This window comes from Bactrocera neohumeralis, chromosome 6 (assembly GCF_024586455.1).
Source record: "Bactrocera neohumeralis isolate Rockhampton chromosome 6, APGP_CSIRO_Bneo_wtdbg2-racon-allhic-juicebox.fasta_v2, whole genome shotgun sequence".
In the NCBI taxonomy this organism is placed as follows: domain Eukaryota; kingdom Metazoa; phylum Arthropoda; class Insecta; order Diptera; family Tephritidae; genus Bactrocera; species Bactrocera neohumeralis.
Window position 1 is genome coordinate 69,619,375 of NC_065923.1, and position 27,627 is coordinate 69,647,001.

At 32.9% G+C, this 27,627-nt stretch overlaps 1 protein-coding gene across 1 annotated transcript in view; it reads left to right on the top strand.

Annotated features, from left to right (window-relative positions):
• Positions 1 to 27,627, top strand: part of LOC126761650 (uncharacterized) — a 63,558-nt gene continuing 35,931 nt past the window's right edge. Inside the window, 1 exon segment of the mRNA XM_050478004.1 lies at positions 1 to 213. The gene's annotated coding sequence lies outside the window, so the exon portion shown is untranslated.

The window sequence follows — 27,627 nt, forward strand, 5'->3', positions numbered from 1 at the left end:
GGCCAGCGTGTTGACCAAGTCACAGTTGAGTTTTGAGCTTGGCAGCGTGCGGTTGTGCCTCTCGCTTTGAATATCTACGTTACGTTTATTTGAAAATAACTGCAGAGTGTGTAATTTTGGGTGTAATATAATAAACAACGTTTACTAAAAAGCGCTTTTCGCTTACTGAAGGGAACTTAAGCAAAAATAAGAATCAAATAAATAGTTTTAAAAGTAATTATACGAAAAATTGTATTATTATTATAATAATAAATATTATTTAGTTTTTTTTTTTGTCGCGAAACAAGTGTGCCAAACCGAAATATTATACAAATTCAAAACTGTAGTTGCTTATTTACAGCTGTACATAAGAAAAACAACAATAACAAAAACTACAAAATTTGAAACAGTTGTGTAAAGTGTAATTGAAAGCCAATAAACGGAACAATTGCATTACTGTTTGTGTGCTCATGTGTGTGTGTGTGTTCTGCTTTTGTGTTTGTGCATGTGCTTGGTAGAACTTCCAGACGTTGGCGATTGCTGCACTACATTGCCCGCTAGGCTAACTTGTTGAAGCGCTACAGACTGTTGCGGTTTCAATTTCAATAACAACAAGTTGGAGTTGCAATATTTGTTGTTGCAAACGGTACTGCCAGCGAAGCATGTAGTTTTCGCACATGGAAATAAATAAAACTGGTGGATATAGTTTTACAAGTAACAACCTTTGCAGATGTATTATTGTAAACATTACTGCAAAAAATATTATTTAAATAAAAAATAAAAACGTATGCACTTTAAAAGATAAAAATAAAAACTTTTGCACCTTAAATAAACATATTGATATAATATGCGTATAATGCACACAGTTAAGTTGAGTGTTTCGGCACTGCGAAACCATGAATGACTACAGAGACTTTTAAAATAATAAAATATACCAATAAAATGCCACAAAACTAAAAAAATTGAATTAACGCACCCAATAATAAACTAAAAGCAATAAATAAGTATATAAATATGTATATAAATTTAATATATAATGAATTAAGTAAACAATAAAAAACTGAAATTGCTTAGTTTTAAAATTATACTATGCAACTTATTAAAAAAAAGTAATTTGCAACAAAAAATAAATAAATAAGTTAGTAAAAAAGTTACAAAAAAAGTGCTAATACCAAACACTTTTAATCATATATACAAATGACGTTGCAAAACAATAAAAATCAATTATATATTATTTCATACTGATGAAATTGCCTTTTATTAAAAATCATTATAAAACTAATAAAAACCAATAAGTAAGAAAAAATAATACCAATATAATGTTTATGGTTTACAAAAAAAAAATAATAATATAATATATAAAATAAAATAAAATATAATTTTAATAAAGTAAAAAAATAAAAAAGAATATTTATTATATACAGATATAATTATAAAACTTATAAAACATAAAAAAAAATGTTAAAAAAATAAATAGTATTACATTAAAAACTAATATATGAACTTTTTAAAATTTTTTAAAATAATTTTTTTAAATAAATTTATAATATAACTAAAATACAAAAAGTTGCAAGAAGTTTTTGGTTTTAAAATTTTTTAAAATAATTTTTTTTAAATAAATTTATAATATAACTAAAATACAAAAAGTTGCAAGAAGTTTTTGGTTTTAAAATTTTTTAAAATAATTTTTTTTTAAATAAATTTATAATATAACTAAAATACAAAAAGTTGCAAGAAGTTTTTGGCGACCATGGTTTCAATAAAAATGTGAGTATTACTAATTATTTACAAATATTGAAAAAAAATTAATACAATGATACAAAAAAATAAATTATTTATATTTTATATAATAATTAATATTTGGACTATATTTTTTTAAATGTATAAAATAACCAATTCACTTAATAGTAAACGACGCCTTCTCGATCTATAAGCATCTATGAGGAAATGGTGAACAAACCTTAGTAGTTTACGGGTAACACAAAAGTCTCCAAGGGATATCCATTGATTTTGAATCAATCCTAGTACCTTACACAGCCCGTCCTCAAAATAAATTAGTGCTAGGTAAAATATAAAAATTATGAGCGCTTTGTAAGCAATTTTATGTATATTTAATGAAGCAGAGATATTTATTCTAACTTCGCATGCTTCGGAATTTAGCTTATTGGTAGGATTTCACTTTAAAATTATCATGCACTGAAAAGTATGCCGAAATTAATTATTATTTTTTTTTTGTAATAATATTGAAATGAAATTAGAAGAGGGAAAATTTTATTACAATAATAATAAATGAGGTTTTCTATAGGCTACTTATAGAGAAAACTTAACATTTAGCTTCTTAAACGACTTCGAAGCAATCAAGCATTTCTATGACCACTAACTAAGTCCATGTAACTACGCTTTATACGTCAACCCAAATTCATTTGTCAATTGGATTTGCACAGTCTTTTTTGCACAAACGTGGTTTTCTCTGTAATTTGGCTTTTTCATCACCACTCGACTATTACTCATATTATTACTTAACATTTCCTTTGCACTTTGCGCTCATCACACCAACATTCGATTAATCCGATTTGCGTGCAATGAACCACAATTGGCTGTTGCCAACAAATCCAAGAAAAAAAGGTTTTTATGTAGTTTTTGCATTTGTATTTATGTATGTATTAAGGTGTGCTTTTGTAGGTATAAAAATACATATGTATAAGCCGCTGTACTACTTTTTCTGTGTACAATTTATTTTGTGGTTTACAGCGAATTTAATTTGCACCAAAGTTGTTTTTATTTTTGGTTTTCGGTATTTTAGAAAATTTCGCTTACATTTATAGTGGTGCCGTAAAGAAATGAGAAGCTGATGAGAAATGCGCAAAGTTTTGGCTGTGGTTTTTCTATGCGGTTTGTTTTTGTGTGAAAATGAAATTAGAGTCGTATTTGGTCATTTACGAGTATTTGAAGTCATACTCTTAAGTTTAAACTAAAAAAAGATATTTTTAGAGGAAATTGAATATTTTAATGGCTGTGTGGTTGTGTGTGTTAGTATTTGGTCATTTACGGGTATTTGAAGTCACACTCTTGAGTTTTAGTTAAAAAAAAAGGTATTTTTTAGATTGAAAATTTAATGTCTATGTTGTTGTTTTGTATAAATAAATTAGTAAAAACAACAAATTTCGTTAATAAATGTTCATTTCACAGGTGTATTTGTATTATGACATCATTATGAAGTCATCTGTCAAAAGTAATTATTTTTTCTGGGAACTGCAATGCAATTATTATGTTCGTAAGCAATAGATACAAATGTATGTACGTAGATATAAGCTAGAGATACACGTAGAAATAATTATAAAACCACAAAAAAATATATTCTTTGAACCTGTTCCGGCTCTTCTACTTCTTTTATAAAGCCCTCTGCTCCGGCTTTCCATATACATATGTAGCTATAAAATTGTGATTTACATCGAGTACAGAAGATTTATGCTCGTGATCAGTATAGTAGGTAGGAGTGCAGCCCTATCGGGCTCAATTAGCACTTGATGTGCCATTTTGATAGATCAGTATAGTAGTGTACATATATAAAACTTTCTGAATTTCTTACAAATAACTGGCTATATTCATATTGCTGTGAATGGTTAAATATTCTAGTATATTCGCGGAAAGTGTCGTGTTATTCCATTCTAACTGCGGTCAGTGCAAAAAACGACACACAACGTCCACCATAAATCAGTTTTATGTTTAAAATCACGCATTAGAAATACATTCTAGTACATACATTATTGTACATATTTCCCCGGCACAAGCAATCAAGTGCTTGGAAAAATTATATGTGGTTCTCACCGAAGAAAGTGAACAATTATCCAAGCGCACATCGCAAACCGCCAACATTTAATTATTTAATTAAAAACGGATATAACCGTAACTTGCGGTAACTCTTGAAACAAATACACACTGATACACGCAAGCAAATTCACTAACAATGCGCAAAGCGTTGCTTCAAGTTGTGTAACTAGTTAGCAGCGGGACGTCTTAGTTAAGTATCTCAAATGGGAGGCAATTTGACTTTTATGCGACTCATACGCGAAACCACTATTCGTTAACACGCCTTTTAATTTATGTAGAATATTTTTTTTGCAAAGTTCTTTAAGGCACTTAAGCACGCCATGTAAGCTAAGCGCTAGGCGTTTGAATTTACGAGTATGAGCGTATTTACCACAGATATAGGTGGGAAGGTTTTAACGGCATATGTTGTAACTTGAATGGCCTTTGATATTGCAAAATAAATTGTCTGCACTTAAAGTGGCATGTTAATTCCCTCTTTTCCGGAGTCTAACTGTAGGTTGATGCCTGTTCTGGCTATTTCATCTGCTTCACAGTTCTCTGGGTTATCACTAGGACCTAGAAGCCACTAAAGATTTATCGTGAGATAGGATGTCAGAACCACAAAGAGACCTAGGCTATCATTCTTTCACTATATCTTACATCTATACTATATTTAGTGATTTCAATATCTATATCTATATCTATATATATATATCTGGCTATATATATCTATAAATATATTCCTTGTTGTGAGCACATTCTTTGCCAGAACAAGAAGGCTTTCTTTAATTGCCGTGAAATTCGCTTGGAAGACACTACAGTAGTCCGGGGTTAAAGCTAATTCAACAACGTTTCAAGAGACAGTGCTAAACTTAAGAATTCAAAGATTGCTTGCATACTAATGCCTTACATTCTATATAATTTAATTTATTACACGGACATTACTCACTAGTAGAAATATTTATAACTAAATCGTTCAGTGATCGAATGGCATTTGTAACACCGACTCAAATTACACATAACTCCATTAATCTCTCAAAATCTCTTGTAATGATTTGCATAAGTGACTGATTAAAGGTGCAAGATGTAATTAGAATGAAATATTGACTACTAAATATGCAAGAATGAATGGTGTACTATGGGTATAATATATGTAAATATCGTATATATCGATAGCTATATAAACTTTATACACACAAATGAAAGTTACCAAATTGAAAGTGGACCGCAGCATGGGCACTGAAACAGCGTCAAACAAATATTTGACTACAGCCGGCAATCATGTGACACCACAAGCGAAAGGTTACACTTATTCTGTATATACTATATTTACAGGGTAAAAGAGATCAAAGACAACAGCAGTGACTATAAAAAACGAATTAAAGGCAAGCTGGACATCAACACAATAACAAAAAAAAATCCAAAAAAAACATGTAACGAAAATCGAGTTTGAGAAAACATGCAACGCAAGCCAATCTAAGACAAAAATCATTATGCCATTAAATGCAATCGAAATAAACCGCCACTTAGACGGTCGATCACTGCTAAGAGCAATCAGTCGTTCGTTGTTTTTCATTATGGTGTTGGAATTTTTATGTCACTGAACCTGTTTCGTGGCAGCCAAGTAAGACGTTTTTTTTTTGGTGTTTTTCTGCTGTTGGGGCCATATTTAATTCTAATGTTTGTACAAGCATTAGATGCTGTGGCTGGCTGGTGTGGCTGTCAGTAGCAGAGACGGAGGCGGCGATAGTTGAAGATTGGCTGCTGTAGCAGGTACGGCGCGCGTTTCGACTTTGGAAAGGCTAGGCTTTTTATACTTACATATATGAATATTATATGTGTAGTTAGAATAATGTTGGCTGAAACATATGCTGGGATGCCCTGCGGTGTTTGTCACAGCGCATATTCGTTATGGCGTTGTAGAATCGGTGGAATTAATTACAAATGCAACAGCGCATAAGCGGATAATGCTTAAATGCATACTTTATGTATACAAGATTTTTCTAAATTCGTGTTAGTATATACTGCATTAATAATTGTTGTTAAAAGCTGGTTTTAGCAATCTATTCCTAAACATTTTCTTCGTGTTATACAAAAGTTATAATTATTCTTGCATGTTGGCCACTACAAGCACAAAATAAATGCATTTTATTATTTTAAAATCAAACGTGCAAGACTTGCATGTTTCTTCGTATGACACCGCACGTTCGTACGTATTGGCAACTCTGGCTGCAGCAGTGACTTATTGAACTCGGTGTAATTTCTATTCATATGGCAACATAGTTTCTATACGTAATAAATTAAGCATGAAATTGAAGCAAGAAATCCGCATTTATGTTTTATGAAGACCGACTTTGTTAAAGACAAGCAGATAAAAGCGAAAATATTTTACACAATGCATGAAAAAAACAAAACTGGAGCACTTTTTCTTTTCTTGACTGTGCTTATTGGCTAAAAATATAATAATATTTCAACACCTTTACCCGCAATTCGTTTTCAGTCTAGTTTTTACTGAAGTTATTATTTTTTTTCTGTAATTTTTTTTTGGAAAATAAATTTTTAATTAAGATCTATTCACTGAAACTTCGAATAGAAAAATAAGAAACGCGATAGATATGATTATTAATTGTTATATAAGTTAGTTATAATAGAAAAAGTAAAAAAAGTTAACATCAGCGGCAGCGATGCTATAAAAGCCTTCACAGATAAAAAAGTTTCTATGATCGGTCAGTTTGCATGGCAGCTATGTGGTATAGTTATTATATCTGAATAATTTCTTCAGGGACTTCACTATTGTCTTCGACAATAATTCATGCCAAATTTTTGAGACGATATCTCGTCAAATGGAAAATTTTTCTATACAACCATTTGATATCGATGGTTCAGTTTGTATGGCAGCTATATGCTATAGTGATCCGATCTAAAAAAATTTCTCGTAGATTACATCATCACTTCAGAAAATAACTTATACCAAATTTCGTGAAGATAACTCGTCAAATGGAAAAGTTTTAAATACAAGCTTTTGATATCGATGGTTCAGTTTGTATGGCAGCTATATGCTTTAGTTGCCCGATACCGAGAATAGGACATGGTAAATCTTTCAGATCAATATAGCAAAAACTATAGGATTAGTTCGGCGTACATACAGACAGACGTTCTTGGCTAAATCGATTCAGCACATCCTACTGATCATTTATATTTATATTTTGGGGAGTTTCTAACATTTCCCTGTTACGGATGTTGTTGCAGCACAAGCTTGTATGATTACCCACACTATACCAGTTTTTATATTACTTTTCTTTAATTCGATTGTTGCGTTTTAATTTGAAATCGCGCTTGAGAATTGTTGTAGTAAATTACGGAAAACTGCGAATAACGCGTAGAAGGTGAGATATAAAAGTAATACCAATATTTAGCTACTGTTACGATTAAGCTTTGTTGTTGTAATTCAATCTAGCAGCAGGGTTGCATGTAAAAAAGCTGTTCTAATTAGATTGGCTTACATTGTAGTCTTAGATTGCATTAACGATAGCGATTTAAGACAGCAAAGTGGAATATAAATTGAAAAGTGCGCTCTTTTAATTGGAATTGAGTTAGCCGGTTAGATGGCGAAGTGTTACTATTATTCACACAGATATTTAAATGACAATATTTCGGGAAAGAAGGGCATAAGCTTATCTTTTGGAGGAACCATTGATGGTAACATAGAAATAATAATAATAAAGTTAACGAAATTGTTTGTACATAATACCCTAATGTCTCGCCACTATAAAGGATGAAAAAGTCTGGTCAAAGCTGAAAGTTGATTGTGAAATCTTCCAGTAAAAAGAAATCTTCTATCAGCATCCATTTTCTTGAATTAGAATATGTTTTTATTGTTGTTATAGCGGCAGAAAACATTTTCAAAATAATTATGAAAACGCTGCTAAAGAAAATTCTTTGCTGGATAGCTAATCGAATCCGTTCTGTTTGAGTGAAACTGAATATCGTACAAACGGTGCTTAGAAGGTACTCTGAAAGCACTTAAAACTCTTTTTGATCTTAATGTGTTATGTTTGCGCAAAGGCTGGAAATAAAAAAGCCTCATAAGGCATCTGCTGTATTTTGGAGAAAGATTTAATTAACTTTTAACTTGCCTTTCATCTCAAAATTCTAAATTATTACTTGAATTTTTTTTATACAAAAAGCTTCCTCCAAAAATATGCAAAATAAGCTTTAACTAGGAAATATTAGGGCTTGCACTGTTGCAAGCGTATAAGCATGCGCTCAGCTCCGTAGCACACTCATGCATTGTTATAGCACAAGAATAACAATATTTTAGCAATAAAACTGCAACGGACCAACGGTTAGTGCAGTTAATTGCTAGCGTCTATCGAATAGTTGCTTTTATTGTTGTGCTTGCAACAAAAGTGAGCATAAATAACGGCAAAAAAGCAAACACAACAAAGTTGTTGAAGAGAATAATGCCTGCGCTCGCCTCGTACTATTTTCGTTTGCGCGGCTTGAAATCGAAAGTAACATGGCTTAGCTCTGTGCTAAGCTAGCTGGCGCTTGGTCCATAAATATTTATATATACGTACAAGCGAGCGATTGCGCGGCATCAATATATACTTATTGATTATATGTATTATCGTTGCTGCTGTTGCAGTTATTCTTGCGTTTTGTTGTTGGCGCTAACTCCATTGATTGCTTGCCAGATTATTGCCTGCGCAGCATTTTAATTGAGCATCAAGAATTCGCTTAAGAGCAAAAAAGAAATTTATGTGCAATTTTTATTAGATTGCTAACAATAATTTGTGCTACAGTTTCAGTATTTGCCATTTTTTGTTTTCACATACACACGCTTAACGGCATATTGGGGTGTATTTATTAAAATAAACGTGCGATCATAAATATCAAATATCACTTTGGTTATGAAACACTTTAATTAGAGGTGTAGTGGGAATTTGAATTGATTTTTAATGCGTTACAGTGGTTGATTGGTTGTAATTGAGTTTTCATTTTATAGTTTTTAGTAGCTAGAGTGGTGGAATATTGGTTTTATGTAGTTTTATGTATTCAATTTTGGTTTAGAAACCCTCAAATCATACAGTAAGCCAAGCTATACTTTTTATATAAAAATCTTTAGTTAAATATAAAAAGGTTTAGTTTAGCAAAATACATTTTTCGAGAAAATCGAAGTAAAAGATTTTTTCAAGGAAAGCGCCATTACATATATGTGATCTGGTCTACGGAAAGGGGGCTTAGGTGTCAAAAAATTAATTTTCACTTTTTAGTTGATTCGGATGGAAGATGAGACGCTTTTTCACGTGATCGAATTCAAAAAGTTTCCGCACGTTAGCTCCCTTTTCGTAGACCAGGTCACATATGATATGCGACACGTGCATAAGTAATATGTTTGTTCAATTTCAGTTATGTTTGTGTAACTTAAATGCCAGCTAAATTACACAGCAATGTTCCGGCATTTTCAAGTCGCCTTTGGACAAGTTTTTTATTACGCAAAACCACAGCAACAATTAAAAATATGCAGAAAGTGCCAGCAAGTCATAGGCTAAAAAACCAATTTAATGATTTTCCAGTTTAACCGACATAAATGCAGAAAAAGTACACAAAACACAAATAAAAGCAACAACAAGATAGAAACCAACAAAAAGTCAGAAAATGTGCACACTTTTCCACTAGCCAAAAAAAAACCTTTCATTTAGGCGTGAAAAGTGAGAAGGAAAAATTGCAAATAAAAAGTCTCGTGAAAAAACACTAAAGTTACGTGCAAAATTTTGCAGAAATGCATAAATGATTGTCAACTGCATACTACAAAGTTCATAAACTTTTGTAAAATATTTGTGGTTGGCGCGCGACGCACCGGCTAGCAACAGGTCGGTTTAGTTGCCCGTCACCGTGGCCAGTTGCAGCGCAATTTAGTAGGAAGGAAGTGCACGTGGGCAATTATTATGTTGCTGTTAAAACTTTGTAATAATGGACGCAACGCAGAAATGGCGGATAAAAAATGGTAAACAAAATCTTGTTTTTATATGTGCGCATGGCGGAATAACTGTCTACGCCTGCCAGTGCTGTGTATATAAATGAGTTGTTGTTGTTATGCTTTGTATGGTTGCTGGTTGGTGATTTTGCGCAGACGCAGCCACTGCAGCATCCAACCGTGCCATTGCAGTGCTTCCTGTTCAGCTGCATGCGCTGCCTACAAGTGCACTTAAATGGCGTTAAATGGCATATTTTTATGATTACGAGTGTAAGCGTTTGTGTGCACTTACATACATACATGTATGCACTTACTTATATACATATACATATATGTGTTTGTATAGTCGTATATGTATTTGTTGAAATGTGAGTTTAGTGAAAACCTTTAAAAATTTCTTTTATGCCATTGACATTAAGGCTAAATAAAGTGATTTTCAATGGTTGCATTTTGAGAGGAGAAAGTTTTCTTGACTCACCTTACGAATTAAATACTTGCTGCATATGTAGCTCTATATGGCTAACGGTATTGTTTCGTTAAAAAGTTTTCAGTAAGACACATTTGTGTGCATATTTGATTTAATTTGTTGTTAAATTTTTAATTTTTCGCTACTAAAAGCGTCTAAATGTTCGTTAAAATTTTATATTTTCTGGATATAGAAAAATTAAAATATTGCATTATGATTTCTTCCATTTTGCAAAATTTCATACTAGCTGTGAAACTAGCCCCTTAATATTACAAAACTCATAATTTCCGAAATCATTCGTGGGAAAATCATTATTTCTACACAGATTTATTATTATATTTTTTAATTAAAATTATTGAGCAGTAATTTACAATTTCATAACTTTGGTGTTTTTTGATATTTTTGTAATAATTTGACCATAACACCTCTTTCATTGTTTGACCATGAAAAAAATGCAGAGGTATACGACGACAAAAGAAGAAAAAATCATTAAAAATCAAACATATCTCATATGTGATATATGTACATGGTCGGTACAACAACCCAAAACCGATTTTATAAATCGATTTATTTAGCTTGCGGGTATTACATTTACTCCATATTTGCCTTTTTCGCTAATTTTTGTTGGACACTGTTGTACCAAATTTGATTTTGGTACACGGACGCTGACCTTATGCCTTAATAGTTGGCAGAAAGAGTTCATGTATGTATGTATACACATGTAGGTATATTATAAATAAAAAATCATAAAAATGAAAATGTAAAATAATAAAAAATAGAAAAAAGCTGTATACTTTCTATTTTCAAACATTATCCACACAAAGCAATATATGTACTTATGTATAGGTATACATTGCCAATAAAGGAAAAATATTTGCGAATCTAAAACTCATTAAAAGCAATGAATTGCTTGCGGTTTTGCAATAAATTACAAATTATAATTAAAATTACTAATATTTTTTATTATGTATACATATGTATATGTACTATATTTTATTATTGTTATTATGGAAACACTTTTTTGCAGCCGCTTTGGGTTTTTTTTGCCATCCAGCCAATCGTCAAATAAAATCTATCGATATACCGTATATTGATAGCTCTATGTAACGGTGTGTCCACGTAGCTTTTGCTGCTGGCCCTAATACCCTTGTAAGTGCATTAGCGCAGCCATAAAAATAAAGCAAATGAAATTTTAATAGGAAAAAGTGCATAAAGTAGCTTAGCTATTGTTAAATGAAAATAAAGGCTGTGCCATAATTTCTGTGAAGGTAAAGTTAGCAAAAATGTAAAAATCGCAGAAGCATTCAATTTAACCAAAGGAAAAAAATTAAAATCGCAATAAATTAGAGTCAATAATAGTCAGCGAAAAATAATTAAAAATTTAGCATTTAGTCTGAATGGAAATTTGAAGTTAAGCTGAGTTGCATGTGTTGGCATAAAGCGACGCAAATTATAAGGAATTTGCGCAATTTTTTAAATATATCGCAATCTGAAAAGCTAGTACAATACTATTGTGCTTAAAATGTTTGTAGAAAATAGTTAGTATAATAAAATTGAATATTCAAAAAAAAGAGCTATAAATAAAGTTTGCTAAATATGCTGCTACTTGTAGGAATGTTTATAAACATTGTTGATCATTTATATTCAACGATATACAAATGTTAAAAAAAAAATGTTTAGAAGCTCCTTGTTGATTTTCACAGACTACCTACTCAAATTGCTAAACATATTTTCCAAAAACATGTAAAAGGAAGCAGATGAAAAGCCTTTATTTGTTGCTGCAACATTGTTGCCGAGTCAACAGTTCAATAAACTGATCGTGTAATTGATTTTTTGTTGGCATACCAGGCACTAAATTTGCATGCGCCTGCTGGTGATTTTGCATTCGTTGTTATTGTTGGCATTTTTGTTGCCACTACCAACATTAATGACTGCAGTTGCCTACTACAAGCTGCCTAATTAACACAGTTGGCCAATGACGTTTGACGTGGCCTGGTACGACGTTGTTGCTACTACAAATGTGTAGTGAGTATGTGTGTGTGTGCGATTGTACATGTATGCGTGCGCACAATCGTTGAGATATTTGGTCAATTATTTCGCTCCAAATACCTAGCTATTTGGCATGGGCAGCTAATATGCAAGTGCTTAATGGAGAGTGAGTGATGGATGGTTGCCTATTGGCGCGACATTGGTATTCGGAAAATGCGCTGAGAGAAGAAATGGTGGTCAAAGTGTTAGACAAACAATAGGTACATATATGTATGTCTATGAAATGTATTAGTATTATTACTTTGTATGTACATATATTAGGGTGGATAAAAAAAAACAATTTTTTCCGCTTGAAACTAGGTGTCTAAAAAACCTATATACATAGAGCACCAAGCAAACAAATTTTTTTTGCCCCACCCTAATGTATAAATTTAGATATCTACATATATAATTTATATATGTTTTTTTTATTATTTCTTAATTATCCGCAAAGATTTTTACGTGCACATTGCATGTTGTAAATTGAATTTTTAACATAACTTTGCTATGCAAATGCTACGCTCAATTTGTTTTTGTTTGCCTTTGCCGTAGCGTGTAGCGCAAATTGTTTAGATACATGGCTAATATTTTCTTTGCTAGTGAGTTAATTAATTTTATGATTACAGTGATTGAAAATAAAAAAAATTGTGGTATGGAAAATATTTTTCTCACTCAATTATCTCGTAGCTTATACGTGTCTAAGAGTTATATTCACGAAGAAAGCAAAATAACAGTCGATAATTATAAGATTCATGGCGGAGTATATATTCTAATAATAAAATAATGCGAATAACTTTTCTAAAAATAAAATTAATACACTAAAACACAGCATTTTTCAAAAATTTATTTCAGGTGTTCTTATATTAATGGAAAAAGGGGTGCGCCATATTATGAGTAAGTTTTTATATGCTAAAAATTTATTATATCTCAAGGTAGTTAAGTATAATAGTAATTTTAATTATTTTATAATTATTCGCCAATTTGCAACACTTAATTTTGCCACTTAATTATTGTAACTAATTTAATTAATTAATTACTTTTTTTGTGCAATATCTTTTCACCAAATTTTGAGAATTTTTGTAAATTTTTGCTTTAAAAACATTTTAAAAAATTAAGAATTATAATTAATTAAAATTAGTTTAATAAAATAATAAATAAATTAAAATACTTAATTATTTTAATTAATTATTATTTTTAGTGAAGTATCTTTTATCTAAATTTAAAGCTTTGCTAAATTATTTGGCAAATTTTTGCATTAAAAAATCAAATTATTGTAATTAATTAATTTTTTTTATTGTGAAATATTTTTTCACGAAATTTTAAGTTTTTCTAAAAATATTTTTCAAATATGCTTTTTTTATTGTGAAATATCTTTTCACAAAATTTTAAGTTTTTCTAAAAATTTTTCAAATGTGCTATTTTTATTGTGAAATATCTTTTAAATTTTTGTTTAAAAACATGTTCGAAAATTAAAAAATATAATTAAATAAAGTATAAAATAGTGTTAATTATTTTAATTAATTAATTAATTTTTTTTTGGTGTAATATTTTTTCACCAAGTTTTGAGCTATTGTAAAAATATTTCTCAAATTTTTGCTTAAGAAAATGTGGGAAAATTAAAATATTATAATTAATTAAAATATAGAAAACCTAATTATTTTAAGTCATATTAGTTTTTTTCGTAAAATATATTTAACATGAATTTTTAAGCTTTACTAAAAAAAATTTTGCAAATTTTTGTGTTAAGAAATGTACGAGTTGTTGTAATTAATTATTTTTCATTTTTAAATTTTAAGTTACTATGAACTATTTTCTCAAACATGTTTGCAAATTAAAAAAAAAAATAATAAAATAAAACCTAAAATAGTGTTAATTATTTCTATTTATTTAAATTAAATAATCGTTTCACCTAATATGTAATCATATAAAAATATTTCTAAAAAAATTATAAATAATTAAAAAATAAAACTCCAATACTAACAACACCTCTGCGCCATTTCAACTGCACCCTAGCTTGATCAGTGTCTGATACAAGGCGTCAGAAAGATGCGAAAATCGAAAATTACAAAAATGCCATAAAAAGAAATTATTATTTTTTCCTTACTTTCACTATCAATTTGCCAACGAAATGATTTGCATCATTAACAGCCAACCAAAGCATATAGCACATATGTATGTACACACCTCCAACAGCCATGTGTCCATACCACAAGCATACTTGCCTGCTTTCATCTCAGGCACAGCCGACAGCGGTAGCCAAACAACAACATACCTAACTACAAATGTGGCGGCAACGCAACAAAGTTAATAGCAGAGTTCAGTTGTTACTTTTTTTCCATATTGTTCGTGCTGCTGCACTTACCGTTGTTGATAAAGACGTGAGTGAGTACGCGTACAACATGAAGCGACCCAAGCGCGCCGCAGTTAGTGAAAATCGGTTAGATCACGCAGATACAAAATAAAGGAGTTTCATAAAAAGTTAAAATTGAAAAAAATTACACAAATATACATACATACATATCTATGCGTTAAGTTCCAGAAACTCATGCGCAATGCGCCAAAAAAATTTTTATTGTCTCGAATTTGTTGCCTTTGGCATTATTGTTGCCAGCTGTAGACGTTGTAACTTTTGCTTTCTTTCAGATATTTTTTCTTTTTTTCATACTTCGTTTAGTTGTTTTTAAGCTTTTATCAGTACTTAGGTGTTTTAACGAGACAACGCCGCCAATAAACAATTAAGTACACAGAGATTTAAAAAAACAAATATTTTTCTTCCAAATAGCAAATACCATTTTTTGTAGTCTTTTGTGCCTCTTATTGCTTAGCTGTGATTTTCTCACAGTCGCATTATTGCACATATATTTTTTATGTTTGGCATTTTTTTATTGCTGTTGTTGCTGCTGCTTGCCATATTTACCCACTGCTACACGCTATTAAAAGCCGCCAACCTGCTTACCACCCACACACATACTAACATTCATCGCTCTTTGTGCTGTTTACCACACTTGGCATGTCAATTGGCCATATAATCCGCAAATGCGCTGGCAACATGTTGCCAGACAGCGTGTTATAAATAAATGTTGCTACGACTTCTTTCACTACTTTTTCTTATAATTCTTTTTTGTTGGTTTTTTTTTTACGTCTCCCACTCTTTGTTCCCGCGTTTCAATTAAATTATCAACTTTGAAGCGTACACGTGTTTTTTGCTGCAAAAATACTTCAACAATCAACAGGAAAAAACAACAACACTTGATAATTGTCTGTGTCTCAGCGCAGCTGCAGCTTATTCCTCCGCCTTCAATGTAAAAGTGAAAGAGTTGCACTTTTTTGGCGAAATTCGCCGACGTTTTTATTTTCGTGCTATCTTTGGAGTTGTTGTTGGCTGCTGTGATGCTGCGGTAATTTTTTGCGCTTTTTTCGTTGCCTACCTGTGATATTTTAACTTCAATCTGCCACAGTTAAAGGGGAGACACTACATATTTTATTGTTTGTATTGTTTTTGTTGTTGTTGGCTATCAACTTTGGTATGCATATCAATTTATTTTGTCTTTCACTGTCGCTGCTACTTTTTATCCTTTTACTTATATGAAAACGAAAGTTGGGCGCCTTGCAGGCTGCAGCTGTCGAATGCTGAGTCTGCGATTTTTTGTGTTGAGTTTTAGTATTAAGTTAATTTTAAGTTTTTTTCGGCGTGTTATTTGGTAATGTAACATATAAATTTTTGTGGAACTGGTAACAGTTCAATTGGAAAGTCTCCTGTCTATCATAGTAAAACTCATTTTTTTGGCGAAATTCGTTTTTTTATTCAACATATTCCCTTCAACGGTGATACACTGATTATAGCGACCCTCTAAGATTAGGATAACATTTTGAACTTTGCTTCAAAATAAGCCTCTGTTTCGGCGATCATCTCTTTAATCGACGCAGCATCAAATCTTGAGATCTGAGAACAAGAAATCGTCGCTGAGGGCCAGCTTTGGAGAATACGGTGGATGCGGAAACGAATCGAAGCTCAATTCATTAATTTTTAGTATTTTATCAACACGCAAAATTCCTTTTTATCCGTTTATTTCGCAACAACAAACTCTCGCGCAGTTCGTGATGTTATGTAGTTTAACAGTCACGAGGTGATTTCGCGGGAAGCTGGCTGCCAGTTGGCGCTATAAAAGAAACGCAGGCACTGTGCAAGGGCAGTGCTTGGGTGACGCTCCCACCGTGATGTTATGTAGTTTAACAGTCACTAGGTGATTTCGCGGGAAGCTGGCTGCCAGCTGGCGCTATAAAAAAACGAAACGCAGTGCTTGGGTGACTCTCGCGCCATGTGGCTGGCCAGTGCTGCCAGTTTGCGCTATGACGCTGCCTGGCTAGTGCTTAGGTGACTCTCGCGCCGTGATGTTATGTAGTTTAAAAGTCACGAGGTGATTTCGCGGGAAGCTGGCTGCCAGCTGGCGCTATAAAAGAAACGCATGCACCGTGCCTGGCCAGTGCTTGGGTGACTCTCGCGCCGTGATGTTATGTAGTTTAACAGTCACGAGGTGATTTCGCGGGAAGCTGGCTGCCAGCTGGCGCTATAAAAGAAACGCAGGCACCGTGCCTGGCCAGTGCTTGGGTGACTCTCGCGCCGTGATGTTATGTAGTTTAACAGTCACGACGCGGGAAGCTGGCTGCCAGTTTGCGCTATAAAAGAAACGCAGGCACCGTGTCTGGCTAGTGCTTAGGGGACTCTCGCGCCGTGATGCTATGTAGTTTAACAGTCACGAGGTGATTTCGCGGGAAGCTGGCTGCCAGTTGGCGCTATAAAAGAAACGCAGGCACCGTGCCTGGCCAGTGCTTGGGTGACTCTCGCGCCGTGATGTTATGTAGTTTAACAGTCACGAGGTGATTTCGCGGGAAACTGGCTGCCAGCTGGCGCTATAAAAGAAACGCAGGCACCGTGCCTGGCCAGTGCTTGGGTGACTCTCGCTCCGTGATGTTATGTAGTTTAACAGTCACTGGGTGATTTCGCGGGAAGCTGGCTGCCAGTTTGCGCTATAAAAGAAACGCAGGCACCGTGCCTGGCCAGTGCTTGGGTGACCCTCGCGCCGTGATGTTATGTAGTTTAACAGTCACTAGGTGATTTCGCGGGAAGCTGGCTGCCAGTTGGCGCTATAAAAGAAACGCAGACACCGTGCCTGGCCAGTGCTTGGGTGACACTGCCGCCGTGATGTTATGTAGTTTAACAGTCACGAGGTGATTTCGCGGGAAGCTGGCTGCCAGCTGGCGCTATAAAAGAAACGCAGGCAACCTGGCGCTAGTTCTTAAACGAGGTGATTTCGCGGGAAGCTGGCTGCCAGTTGGCGCTATAAAAGAAACGCAGGCACCGTGCCTGGCCAGTGCTTGGGTGACTCTCGCTCCGTGATGTTATGTAGTTTAACAGTCACTGGGTGATTTCGCGGGAAGCTGGCTGCCAGTTTGCGCTATAAAAGAAACGCAGGCACCGTGCCTGGCCAGTGGTTCGGGGGCTCACGCGCCGGGATGCCATGTAGTTTAACAGTCACTGGGTGATTTCGCGGGAAGCTGGCTGCCAGTTGGCGCTATAAAAGAAACGCAGGCACCGTGCCTGGCCAGTGCTTGGGTGACTCTCGCGCCGTGATGTTATGTAGTTTAACAGTCACGAGGTGATTTCGCGGGAAGCTGGCTGCCAGTTGGCGCTATAAAAGAAACGCAGGCACCGTGCCTGGCCAGTGCTTGGGTGACTCTCGCGCCGTGATGTTATGTAGTTTAACAGTAGCATGATGATTCCGCGGAAAGCTGGCGCTATAAAATAAACGCAGGCACCGTGCCTGGTCAGTGCTTAGATGATCTTCGCGCCGTGATGTTATGTAGTTTAACAGTCGCTAGGTGATTTCGCGGGAAACTGGCTGCCAGCTGGCGCTATGCCAGCTGGCTCTCGCGCCGTGATGTTATGTAGTTTAACAGTCACGACGCGGGAAGCTGGCTGCCAGTTGGCGCTATAAAAGAAACGCAGACACCGTGCCTGGCCAGTGCTTGGTTGACCCTCGCGTCGTGATGTTATGTAGTTTAACAGTCACTAGGTGATTTCGCGGGAAACTGGCTGCAAGCTGGCGCTATAAAAGAAACGCATGCACAGTGGCTGGCCAGTGCTTAGGTGACGCTCCCGCCGTGATGTTATGTAGTTTAACAGTCACTAGGTGATTTCGCGGGAAGCTGGCTGCCAGCTGGCGCTATAAAAGAAACGCAGGCACCATGCCTGGCCAGTGCTTGGGTGACTCTCGCTCCGTGATGTTATGTAGTTTAACAGTCACTGGGTGATTTCGCGGGAAGCTGGCTGCCACGCTCTCGCGCCGTGATGTTATGTAGTTTAACAGTCACGAGGTGATTTCGCGGGAAGCTGGCTGCCAGCTGGCGCTATAAAAGAAACGCATGCACAGTGGCTGGCCAGTGCTTGGGTGACGCTCCCGCCGTGATGTTATGTAGTTTAACAGTCATGTGGTGATTTCGCGGGAAGCTGACTGCCAGCTTGCGCTATAAAAGAAACGCAGGCACCGTGCCTGGCCAGTGCTTGGGTGACTCTCGCGCCGTGATGTTATGTAGTTTAACAGTCACGAGGTGATTTCGCGGAAAGCTGACGCTCCCGCCGTGATGTTATGTAGTTTAACAGTCACGAGGTGATTTCGCGGGAAACTGGCTGCCAGCTGGCGCTATAAAAGAAACATAGGCACCATGCCTGGCCAGTCCTTGGATGACTTTCGCCGTGAACGAGGTGATTTCGCGGGAAACTGGCTGCCAGCTTATAAAAGAAAAGGCACCATGCTTGGCCAGTCCTTGGATGACTTTCGTGCCCGGTTTGAAAGTTACGATGGAAAGCTATCATACCCTTTTTAATATACCTGTGAAGGATATTATAGCTGCGTTGTAGTCGAAGTTAACTTTTTTGTTTTTATTTGAATTTTCAGTATACATTTTCATAACAATCTAGCTGTTTTTACGAGAACCTCACTTAAGGCATCTCAAAAATATAAATATTTATATTACCTCAAATACTTTTTAATTGTTATTCCATATGTAAATTTGCCACTTAACTAACTTTGCGTACAAAGCACTTGCGCCCCCGACCATTGACTTGAATCGAGTGTGATGCTTAAAATAATTATCCGTAAATGCTTACGTGTAAATACTCAACAAACATAAGGCATACCGCTTCAATAAGTCGATTCGTAAGAACAACAACTAGCACATCGCAGCGGATTTATCTCGTACGGCTACTTGAAACCGTCGGCCGCTGTTCACTATGCATTGCGCGTTCGATTGTATAACAAAATTTATTACTCACTACTTTTTTTCGTTTTCGCGCGCTAGAAGCTTAACTACACGCCACCAACCAAGAGTGGTTACGTTGTTATGCCAAAGCGCAACACCATGCTTACAATACATCATTTCATACATATGTGTGGTATATACGATGTACATATATATATTCAGATATTTGTATAAACAGTTGCTTATATAAATAGCTCATTTGTTCGGCATTTGCAAGTCAAGGTTAACCAACACATACTTCACTTACATATCGACGATATGTGCGCGTATATAGTACTCTTTGACTTATGTGCTTTTGGCTATGCAGCATTCCGCGCGGCATGCCAAATGCGCAGACATATTTATTTGATCTGTAGATATGTTTGTAAGATGCGATAAAAAATTGCTGCCAACAACTACAAGTGTTATACAACGGCAGCGCAGCAAAAAGCATAAAAAATACACAAATAAATTCTTAAAGCGCTTTAGTCGCATTAAAAAATGTTGTTTTTGTTTTTTATTATCTGACGGACAATTAATAATTTGCCACTTGAATGGTTTTTACTTCTACGCCTTAAATTTTTAAAAATTTTAATGGTGGAATGTGTGTTTGATTTTGTTTTCTTTTAGGCAAAAAACTGCTGTTTTGCTTTACCGAAGATTATTTTTCCATGACCTTAAAAACGAGTGGCGGTGCTGAAAGCAATATGGCTGCTTAATGGTTCAAAAGTTGAAGTTATTTTGTTTAATATTTGTTTAGCGAAGTGCATCGCTGAAGTGCGATCTTTACTTGATAATATAAAGATAATAATTTACAAAAAATATATAAAAAATATTAAAAATGAAAATCTTTGCTGAATAATATAAAGATGATGATTTAATAATAATAATATGTATATATATATATATATATATATATAATATTAAACAATAAAAAAATAACTTAAATAAAAATTTAATACAATAAGCAAAAAATTCATAATTGATCACTGCAAACTTTTTATTATTTTTCTAAACTCTTCTGAAGCAGACGAAGAGCCAATTAAGCACCTACATACCTCAAATCTTCGTTGCGTCAGCTTATTCGCCATGAAGTGTCATGCTCAAGTGCTTTCAATCGTTTTTTATCTGAGAGGGTTTCAAAAAGCTCTAATGAGCTTGATATGTGCGAATAAGAAACAAAAAAATAATAATAATAAAGAAAAGTAAAAATAAGAAAATAAAAAAAAAAATAAAATAAATTTATACAAAATAAAAATATATAATGTTTCATACATTTCTTAACCCTAAAGGCATAATAGGAATGAATACCAAATATGTTTGTACATATCTCTTTTATAAAGAACTTTCACGCCATTGATATAAGAAGCGAATTATCGAGCTTTCGAGTTGTATACCAAAATATGAAATATTAGTTTTGAGACCATGAAATATTGGTTATTTCACTAAAAAGTAAAGCAGAAGCTTTTTTAACTCCGGTTAAAAATATAGTCCCTGATGAAATAACTAATATTTCATGGTCTCAAAACGAATATTTCCATTGTACTATCAAACTTCATTAAAGAATGGCATAAGCAAGAGGAAATCTGATATTTTGCGGTTTCGTTGTAAGAAAATTGCAATAAAAACAAACAACAACAATATGCATCAGCTAAAATTCAACTAAAAACAAACAAACCGAAAACCAAATAATAATTATTATAAATTTCTTTGTGTTGTTTTGCCGCCAAAGGGTAGTAATATTGACTGTGGTTGGCTTTCTAAGGCTAGGCACTGACAAACGTCGGCAAACAACAGCGTTAGCGCATTTCAATGATAATACGCCGCTGCTTTTGCGACTGTGGTAATAATTATTTATTTGTTTGCGACTATTTTCTGCTATTTCCAGCAGTGGCGTTGAACATTGCCGGTTATCTAAATAAATATTGCCAGTTAATGATCGAACAATTTTCTCAAATTACCGCAGAAATGCAATTTCGCAAATTTTTCTGTTTTAATTTCATTGTGTAATTTTTTAGTTTCGCACTGCACACTTTTTAGAGGTTTTCACTAGCTGAAAGTGAAAAGTGTGAATAGATAGCGCTTAGCACGACAAATTAGTTGAGGGGGGGGGCACACAAATATATAAACAATTTTGATAATTATGTATTTTAGTGTGCTATAAAAAGTTGCCTTGCATGTGGCAGCGCAAATATGAGCAGCTGCATAGCAAGGACAGTGATTAGCTCAAATAAACGAAAGACTTAAGCAACGAACTTGGATTGAAAATTGTGCTACAATGTTGTGAGCCATTACGATTGTAATCAATGGCAGCTTAGTGCGTTGTTCATATGCTGAACAAATGTTTGTGAATAATTAGTGATATGGCTATTAAAATTGGAAATAAAATTTGCAAGAAACGTTACAGAAACTTTGTATTGGAAGAGAAATTACTAATAGTTGCTACTTATGCTTACTCATTATAAAAATTAAATTTAAATTTAAAATTTTAAAATTTTTGCTATAAAGTTGTCATCTACATATTAGAAATCTTCTTGATATTCAAAATGTGCAGCATATTTTGTACTAAAAATCAGATTTTATCTATTTTACTCCAACAAATTACAGTTGTGCGAACATAAGCCATTCTGTTATTATTCTTACTTAATCACCTTTCTGCCTTTATCTTTTCAATGATTAACAGCATTCATGCGTAACTTGCATTAATGAGTAGTCAAATCACTGAATTGAAAGTTCATTCACATCGCATTCGCACAGAATAATACAACGAGTGTTTACAATGGCAGAGCGCCAGCTATATTTATAAAGAAGAATGAAAAAAACCCGAAAAATAAAATATACATCACAAAAAGGTTATATAAAAAATCAAGTACTGTTTTTTATGAATAAAATTTTAATAGAAATGCAAGTAATTTTTTAGCAATAATTTTTTTTTACAAAAAAAAATATCTAAAAATTTTTATGAATATAAAATATTTTTTAAAACAAGTACAAGCAATTTTTCGGCAATAATTTTTTTTTAATAAAAAATATTTTTGCAAATATTTTTTTAATATAAAATATTTTTTCTAAGGAATACACTGTTAAATTACAAATGTTCACAGTCAAATCAAAAGACTTAAGCAACGAACTCGATTTTTGAATATAAAATATTTTTAATAAAAAATTTATGAAAATTAAAAATATATGTTTTAATGGAATATATTTCTAGAAACACTGAAAGCTTAGATTGTGAGTTAATTGCGAGTAATATTTAATGAGCTCGAAAAATTGTTTCCTGCTATTTGCGCACTTACTCAGAATACAATCAAAATGAATATAAAAATAAAAATGACTTTGAGCTTTACTCAAATTCCTTTTTTAAGATTTTTTTCAACCATTCTATTTAATTATTTGATTTATTGCCGTAGTAAGACAAATTAATATGCTTTAATTTAATTTAATAAATTTTAACGCTTTCTGCCAATGTAAATAACCGAACTAACATGCAGCCTTGCTTGCATAGTTTTGAGTTTCTTAGTTTTATTATGTATTTGTTCTACATTTAAACCTGTTTTGTGCATTTATGACCGTTATATAGTTATGTATATACGTCAGAAAAGTGTATGGATTTGCTAAAATTTATAATGATAAAGATATATGTAAATACATGTAACGGTTATAGTGAGAAAAAATAAATAAATAGGTTTATTCAACTTCATTTAGTTGTAGATTTAATGAATTCGTGTGTTGCTTTTTTATTTTTAATAACAAAACGTATAAGCAAAAGTAAGAGTACAATCTAAGTCATGTAGTCATGCCTAAATTAGTCATTATCGCTTTTAAGCATGTCGTGGGAAATCATGAAATGTCAAGGTTGGTTGGCCAGGCAATAGCAGAAAGCTGGTTGACAGGAAGCAGCAAATATAATAATTTTGAAATTTTGACTAAAAGTGAGTGATGATAATAATAATAATAGTAATGAATATAATAATAATTTTTGAAATAAATAAAGATATACGATTTTAGGGGTTAGAGATTATCTTTTTATGTAAATCCAATTTTTTAGTGACTTTTAATGAAGACGAAAAAAAAAGAATTTGAATGCAAGACATAACTTATTTTCATATATTATGTGAAATCCATATGCAATGTAAAATCTTATTTAAATGGGGTATACCATGTCTAAGGAATACACTGTTAAATTACAAATGTTCACAGTCAAATCAAAAGACTTAAGCAACGAACTCGATACAAACTTATGATGATAACACTGAATTATGAATATACAGCCGACAAAAACTTTGATAAACAGATTAAATCGTAAGTATTTAAGTACATTGAGCTGTTCTGTTTTGTGCTATAAATTGGAAAAATTATATTAATTATAAAAACGAAAATTGGCAAAATAAAAAAATAAAAAATATATTAAAAATTATAAAAACGAAATATTGCTAATCAAAAGGCAAAATAAAAACTAATAAAATCTAAAATTGATATCCGATACTGCTGCAAAATTCACCGAAAATTGGTTAATATAGTTTTTGTAATGAAGTAGCAATAAAAACTATATAAACAAAAAGTAAAGCAGATTACAGTGAAATGAAAAATAATGTCAGCGCAAGCAGTCGCAAAAGATTTAAAATTAATGCCGTGAGTTGCAAAACATTTCAAAAAACTGGTTTGCATTACAAAAAAACAGCGCTTTTGGTAATTAAAACAACTTTGACCTTTTTTCGAAAACAGAAATATACTATAAAACTGCAAATATGTGGAAATATAATTAAAAAGAAGAATTTGTTCGCTGTCGTTGACACTGTGTTATTTTATGTTTGTTTTTAATAAGTCGAATCTTGTTTAGCATAAAGCAAAAAATGACAGAAAGTAATAAAAGAACTTACTTTAAGTTTTTATACAACGCTTGTAGTGTGAAGACTATTTTTAATGCCTTGGAATAGCCTCCACAACAATTCATAGAAGTGAAGAAAGTGGCATGAGATAAAAAATGCTAATATATTCACAAAGAACTGCTAACGACGGTTACTAACGAGCAGCAGGTAAATAGAATATATATAAATAAATAAAAAATCTGAGCGTAAGCATAAAGCGTTGAGGTTTTAGTGGCGGCAAATAGAAAAATCTGAGTGTTGGCATAAAGCGATGAGATCTCAACGTCGGCAAAGAATATCGCATAATTTTTGAATAATTTAATGTAATATAAGCATGAAAGCATAAGTTTAACATTTTTTAAATTTTGTCGGTGAAAGTAGGAATTATGTTGGAGAGAATAGTATATTTTTTTATATTTTTTTCTTTCTGCTACAGGCGAGAAGTGCGTTGATAACTAGAAAATATGTGATATTGTCATATAAATAAGGAAAAATACTGTATATTTTTGAAATCAAGCTAGTTATTGATGCTGTGTGGTATAATTAAAAAATACCTTATATTTTTTGGCGTCAAGTTTATTATTAAACTGTGTGATATTGGCTTCAAATTTATATGATTATTTAACTCACTCTGTTAAAGCTTGTACAAGGTAAATAAAAAATTAAAATATTGCTAGCTAAAATAAAATCTTATTATTGTTAACTATAAACTGAAAAATGTATACATTAATTATATTTGATTAAGTATAGCCTTTTCTTTTGCTATACAGCTCTTTCTATTCAAACCCTTTTGGTATATAAAATCTTCGACCATATTCAAGAGCCAGAAAGTTGAAAATATAATCCTTGTTTGAAAAAGGTTCATCGGACTCTCCTTTAAATATTAAATAGGCAAAACCTTGAAATTTTCTCACACACACGAAAGTGAACAATTAATTGTAAAAAGGTAATTGCGGTGGAGCAACAACATAAAAAAGATTTCAAATATTTTTTGCTTTAATTTTTACTTTATCTTTGCTCCTTTATTTGCGCTCTACCTTGTGCACTCTTCGAAACATTACACCTCAAGATATCCACTTTCGTTTTTACTCCCATGCCCCAGTAAGTAAATTAATTTAGTTATTATTACCCTCGTTACCCAAATGAGGTGTGACAAATCAACACAGCCAAATATGCAATACACATACTACTTCACTATGTAATTGACTGGCTGTCACGTTTCCAGCATAAGCTTTAGCTTTAACAAGAAATCGCCTTTTACATGTGAACTCTATATGCTTACAACTATAATTATATGTGTGTGTACGCATGTACTTATTTATGTTTGCATAATAAAAACATGTTTGCGGTTGGTAATTATAGTCTTTATAAGTGGATATGTGTCTGTTGACGCTTTGGTGACATTTGAACAGGGCGGCTGGCATAAAGAAACGCACACACAAACACATAAGCAGTAAATTTGCAAAAGGTGGTCATTAGGCGCGACGTTCGGTATGCAAAATGCAGTTATTAAGAACAAGGTTAACAACAACTAATGAAAACGCAAGTGAAAATATATGTAAAAATGTATGTAAATGTGTGTAAATATATATATACAAATATTGCTGCGAAGTTGTAATGGAAAAAATGTTGGATAATCAAATAGAAGTAAAAGAACAAATGTTTTTAAGCGGGTCTTATTTATATAAGAAGTTGATTAATATTATACTAGTTAGTCTTAAGCTATACAAGGCAAAGCTTTGATTAATTAAAAGTTGTATTGCATGTATTTGAAATAGATAGTGGTAAGAAATGTTTAGGTATGAGACTTGGTCTCAATACTCGGTTAAAAAAACTACAGCTTTTACTGCCATTGCTTAACCAATATTTGAAATATATATGAATGAGCTGCATTTATTTTATAATAATATCTGATCAAAATTGACCCGGACTGAAAAACATTTTTTTTTCTAAGTTTATGCATCATAGATATACAGCCATATAAAATCATTTGTTGATATTTGTGTTTCTAATTATGTATGCATCAAGAGCATGAAAATTTGCTGCAATTCACTTTAATAGGTGCACATATATCATTTTTCCGGCCACTGGCGAATGGAGCGAGCTACTATTTAAGAAAGAGTTAAAATTACATGTGATCAAAATTAACCCAGACTTGCAAACATTTTTGCTAGCTTTTTGCACTCTTGATATTTGGGTGAATACGGGCTTGCGTGGAATATAATAATTAGTATTCATTAACAGGATGGAGTGGAGGCTTTCCTCTTCCTCTGTTACACCACTCTCACAGCTGGAGTGATCTCTTCCTTTTAGAGCAACTGTTTACAAATATTCCTCTGTAGAGGTCGTGAGGTCATTGAAACTTACTTAATGAGAGTTAAACATCCGATATTATTGAAAACGTAAAGGAAATCACGCTCGAAAATCCTCGAATTAATATTGGAGTGCTAACAGAGGACCTCAGCAACTTTTTTAAATTGACTCAAATAACATATTTATATACTTGTATGATGAATAATTTTTATATGCCTAACTGCCAAACTAATACCAAACAAAATCAAATTTTTTGAAAAACAACAAAAAAAAAATTTGTAAAAATTGACCTTTGTTGCACCGTAAAATCATCACCATAATTTCCTCATCACTATGATAAACAATAAACTGTCAAACAGCAATAATCGCTAAATCGTTACAGCCTTATGATGATTATATGCGGAAGTTGTGATTATTGAGTATACACCCAGTACTCAAATATGTCTTCAGTATTCACTGACCTTTCCCACACATTTTCACAGATTATGCCTAAGGTAGTAGCTAGCGACAAATATATAAAAAATGTAATGAAAAATCTATTTTTTTACTATTTTTCATGCACTTTCCTTGATTTAATATTTTTTGCTTGTTTTATTCACCGTTTATTATGACAAATATAATTTTTTCATTGAAAAATTGCCTGATAAATGACTTTAAACCTAATTGGACGATGAATGCAAAATTAGCTGTAAAGTGTTAAATTATAGCTATTTGTCTAGATTATCAACATATACAAATTAATTGCGCAGATGTACAGCAGCTGGCTGCAAATGAGCATATATATGTATATATAGCTATAAATATGACTAACGTGCATTATTGTTAGTATGAAAAAGCAATTTATTATTATATAAACACATTTTGAGTGTTGCCTTTGACATGCA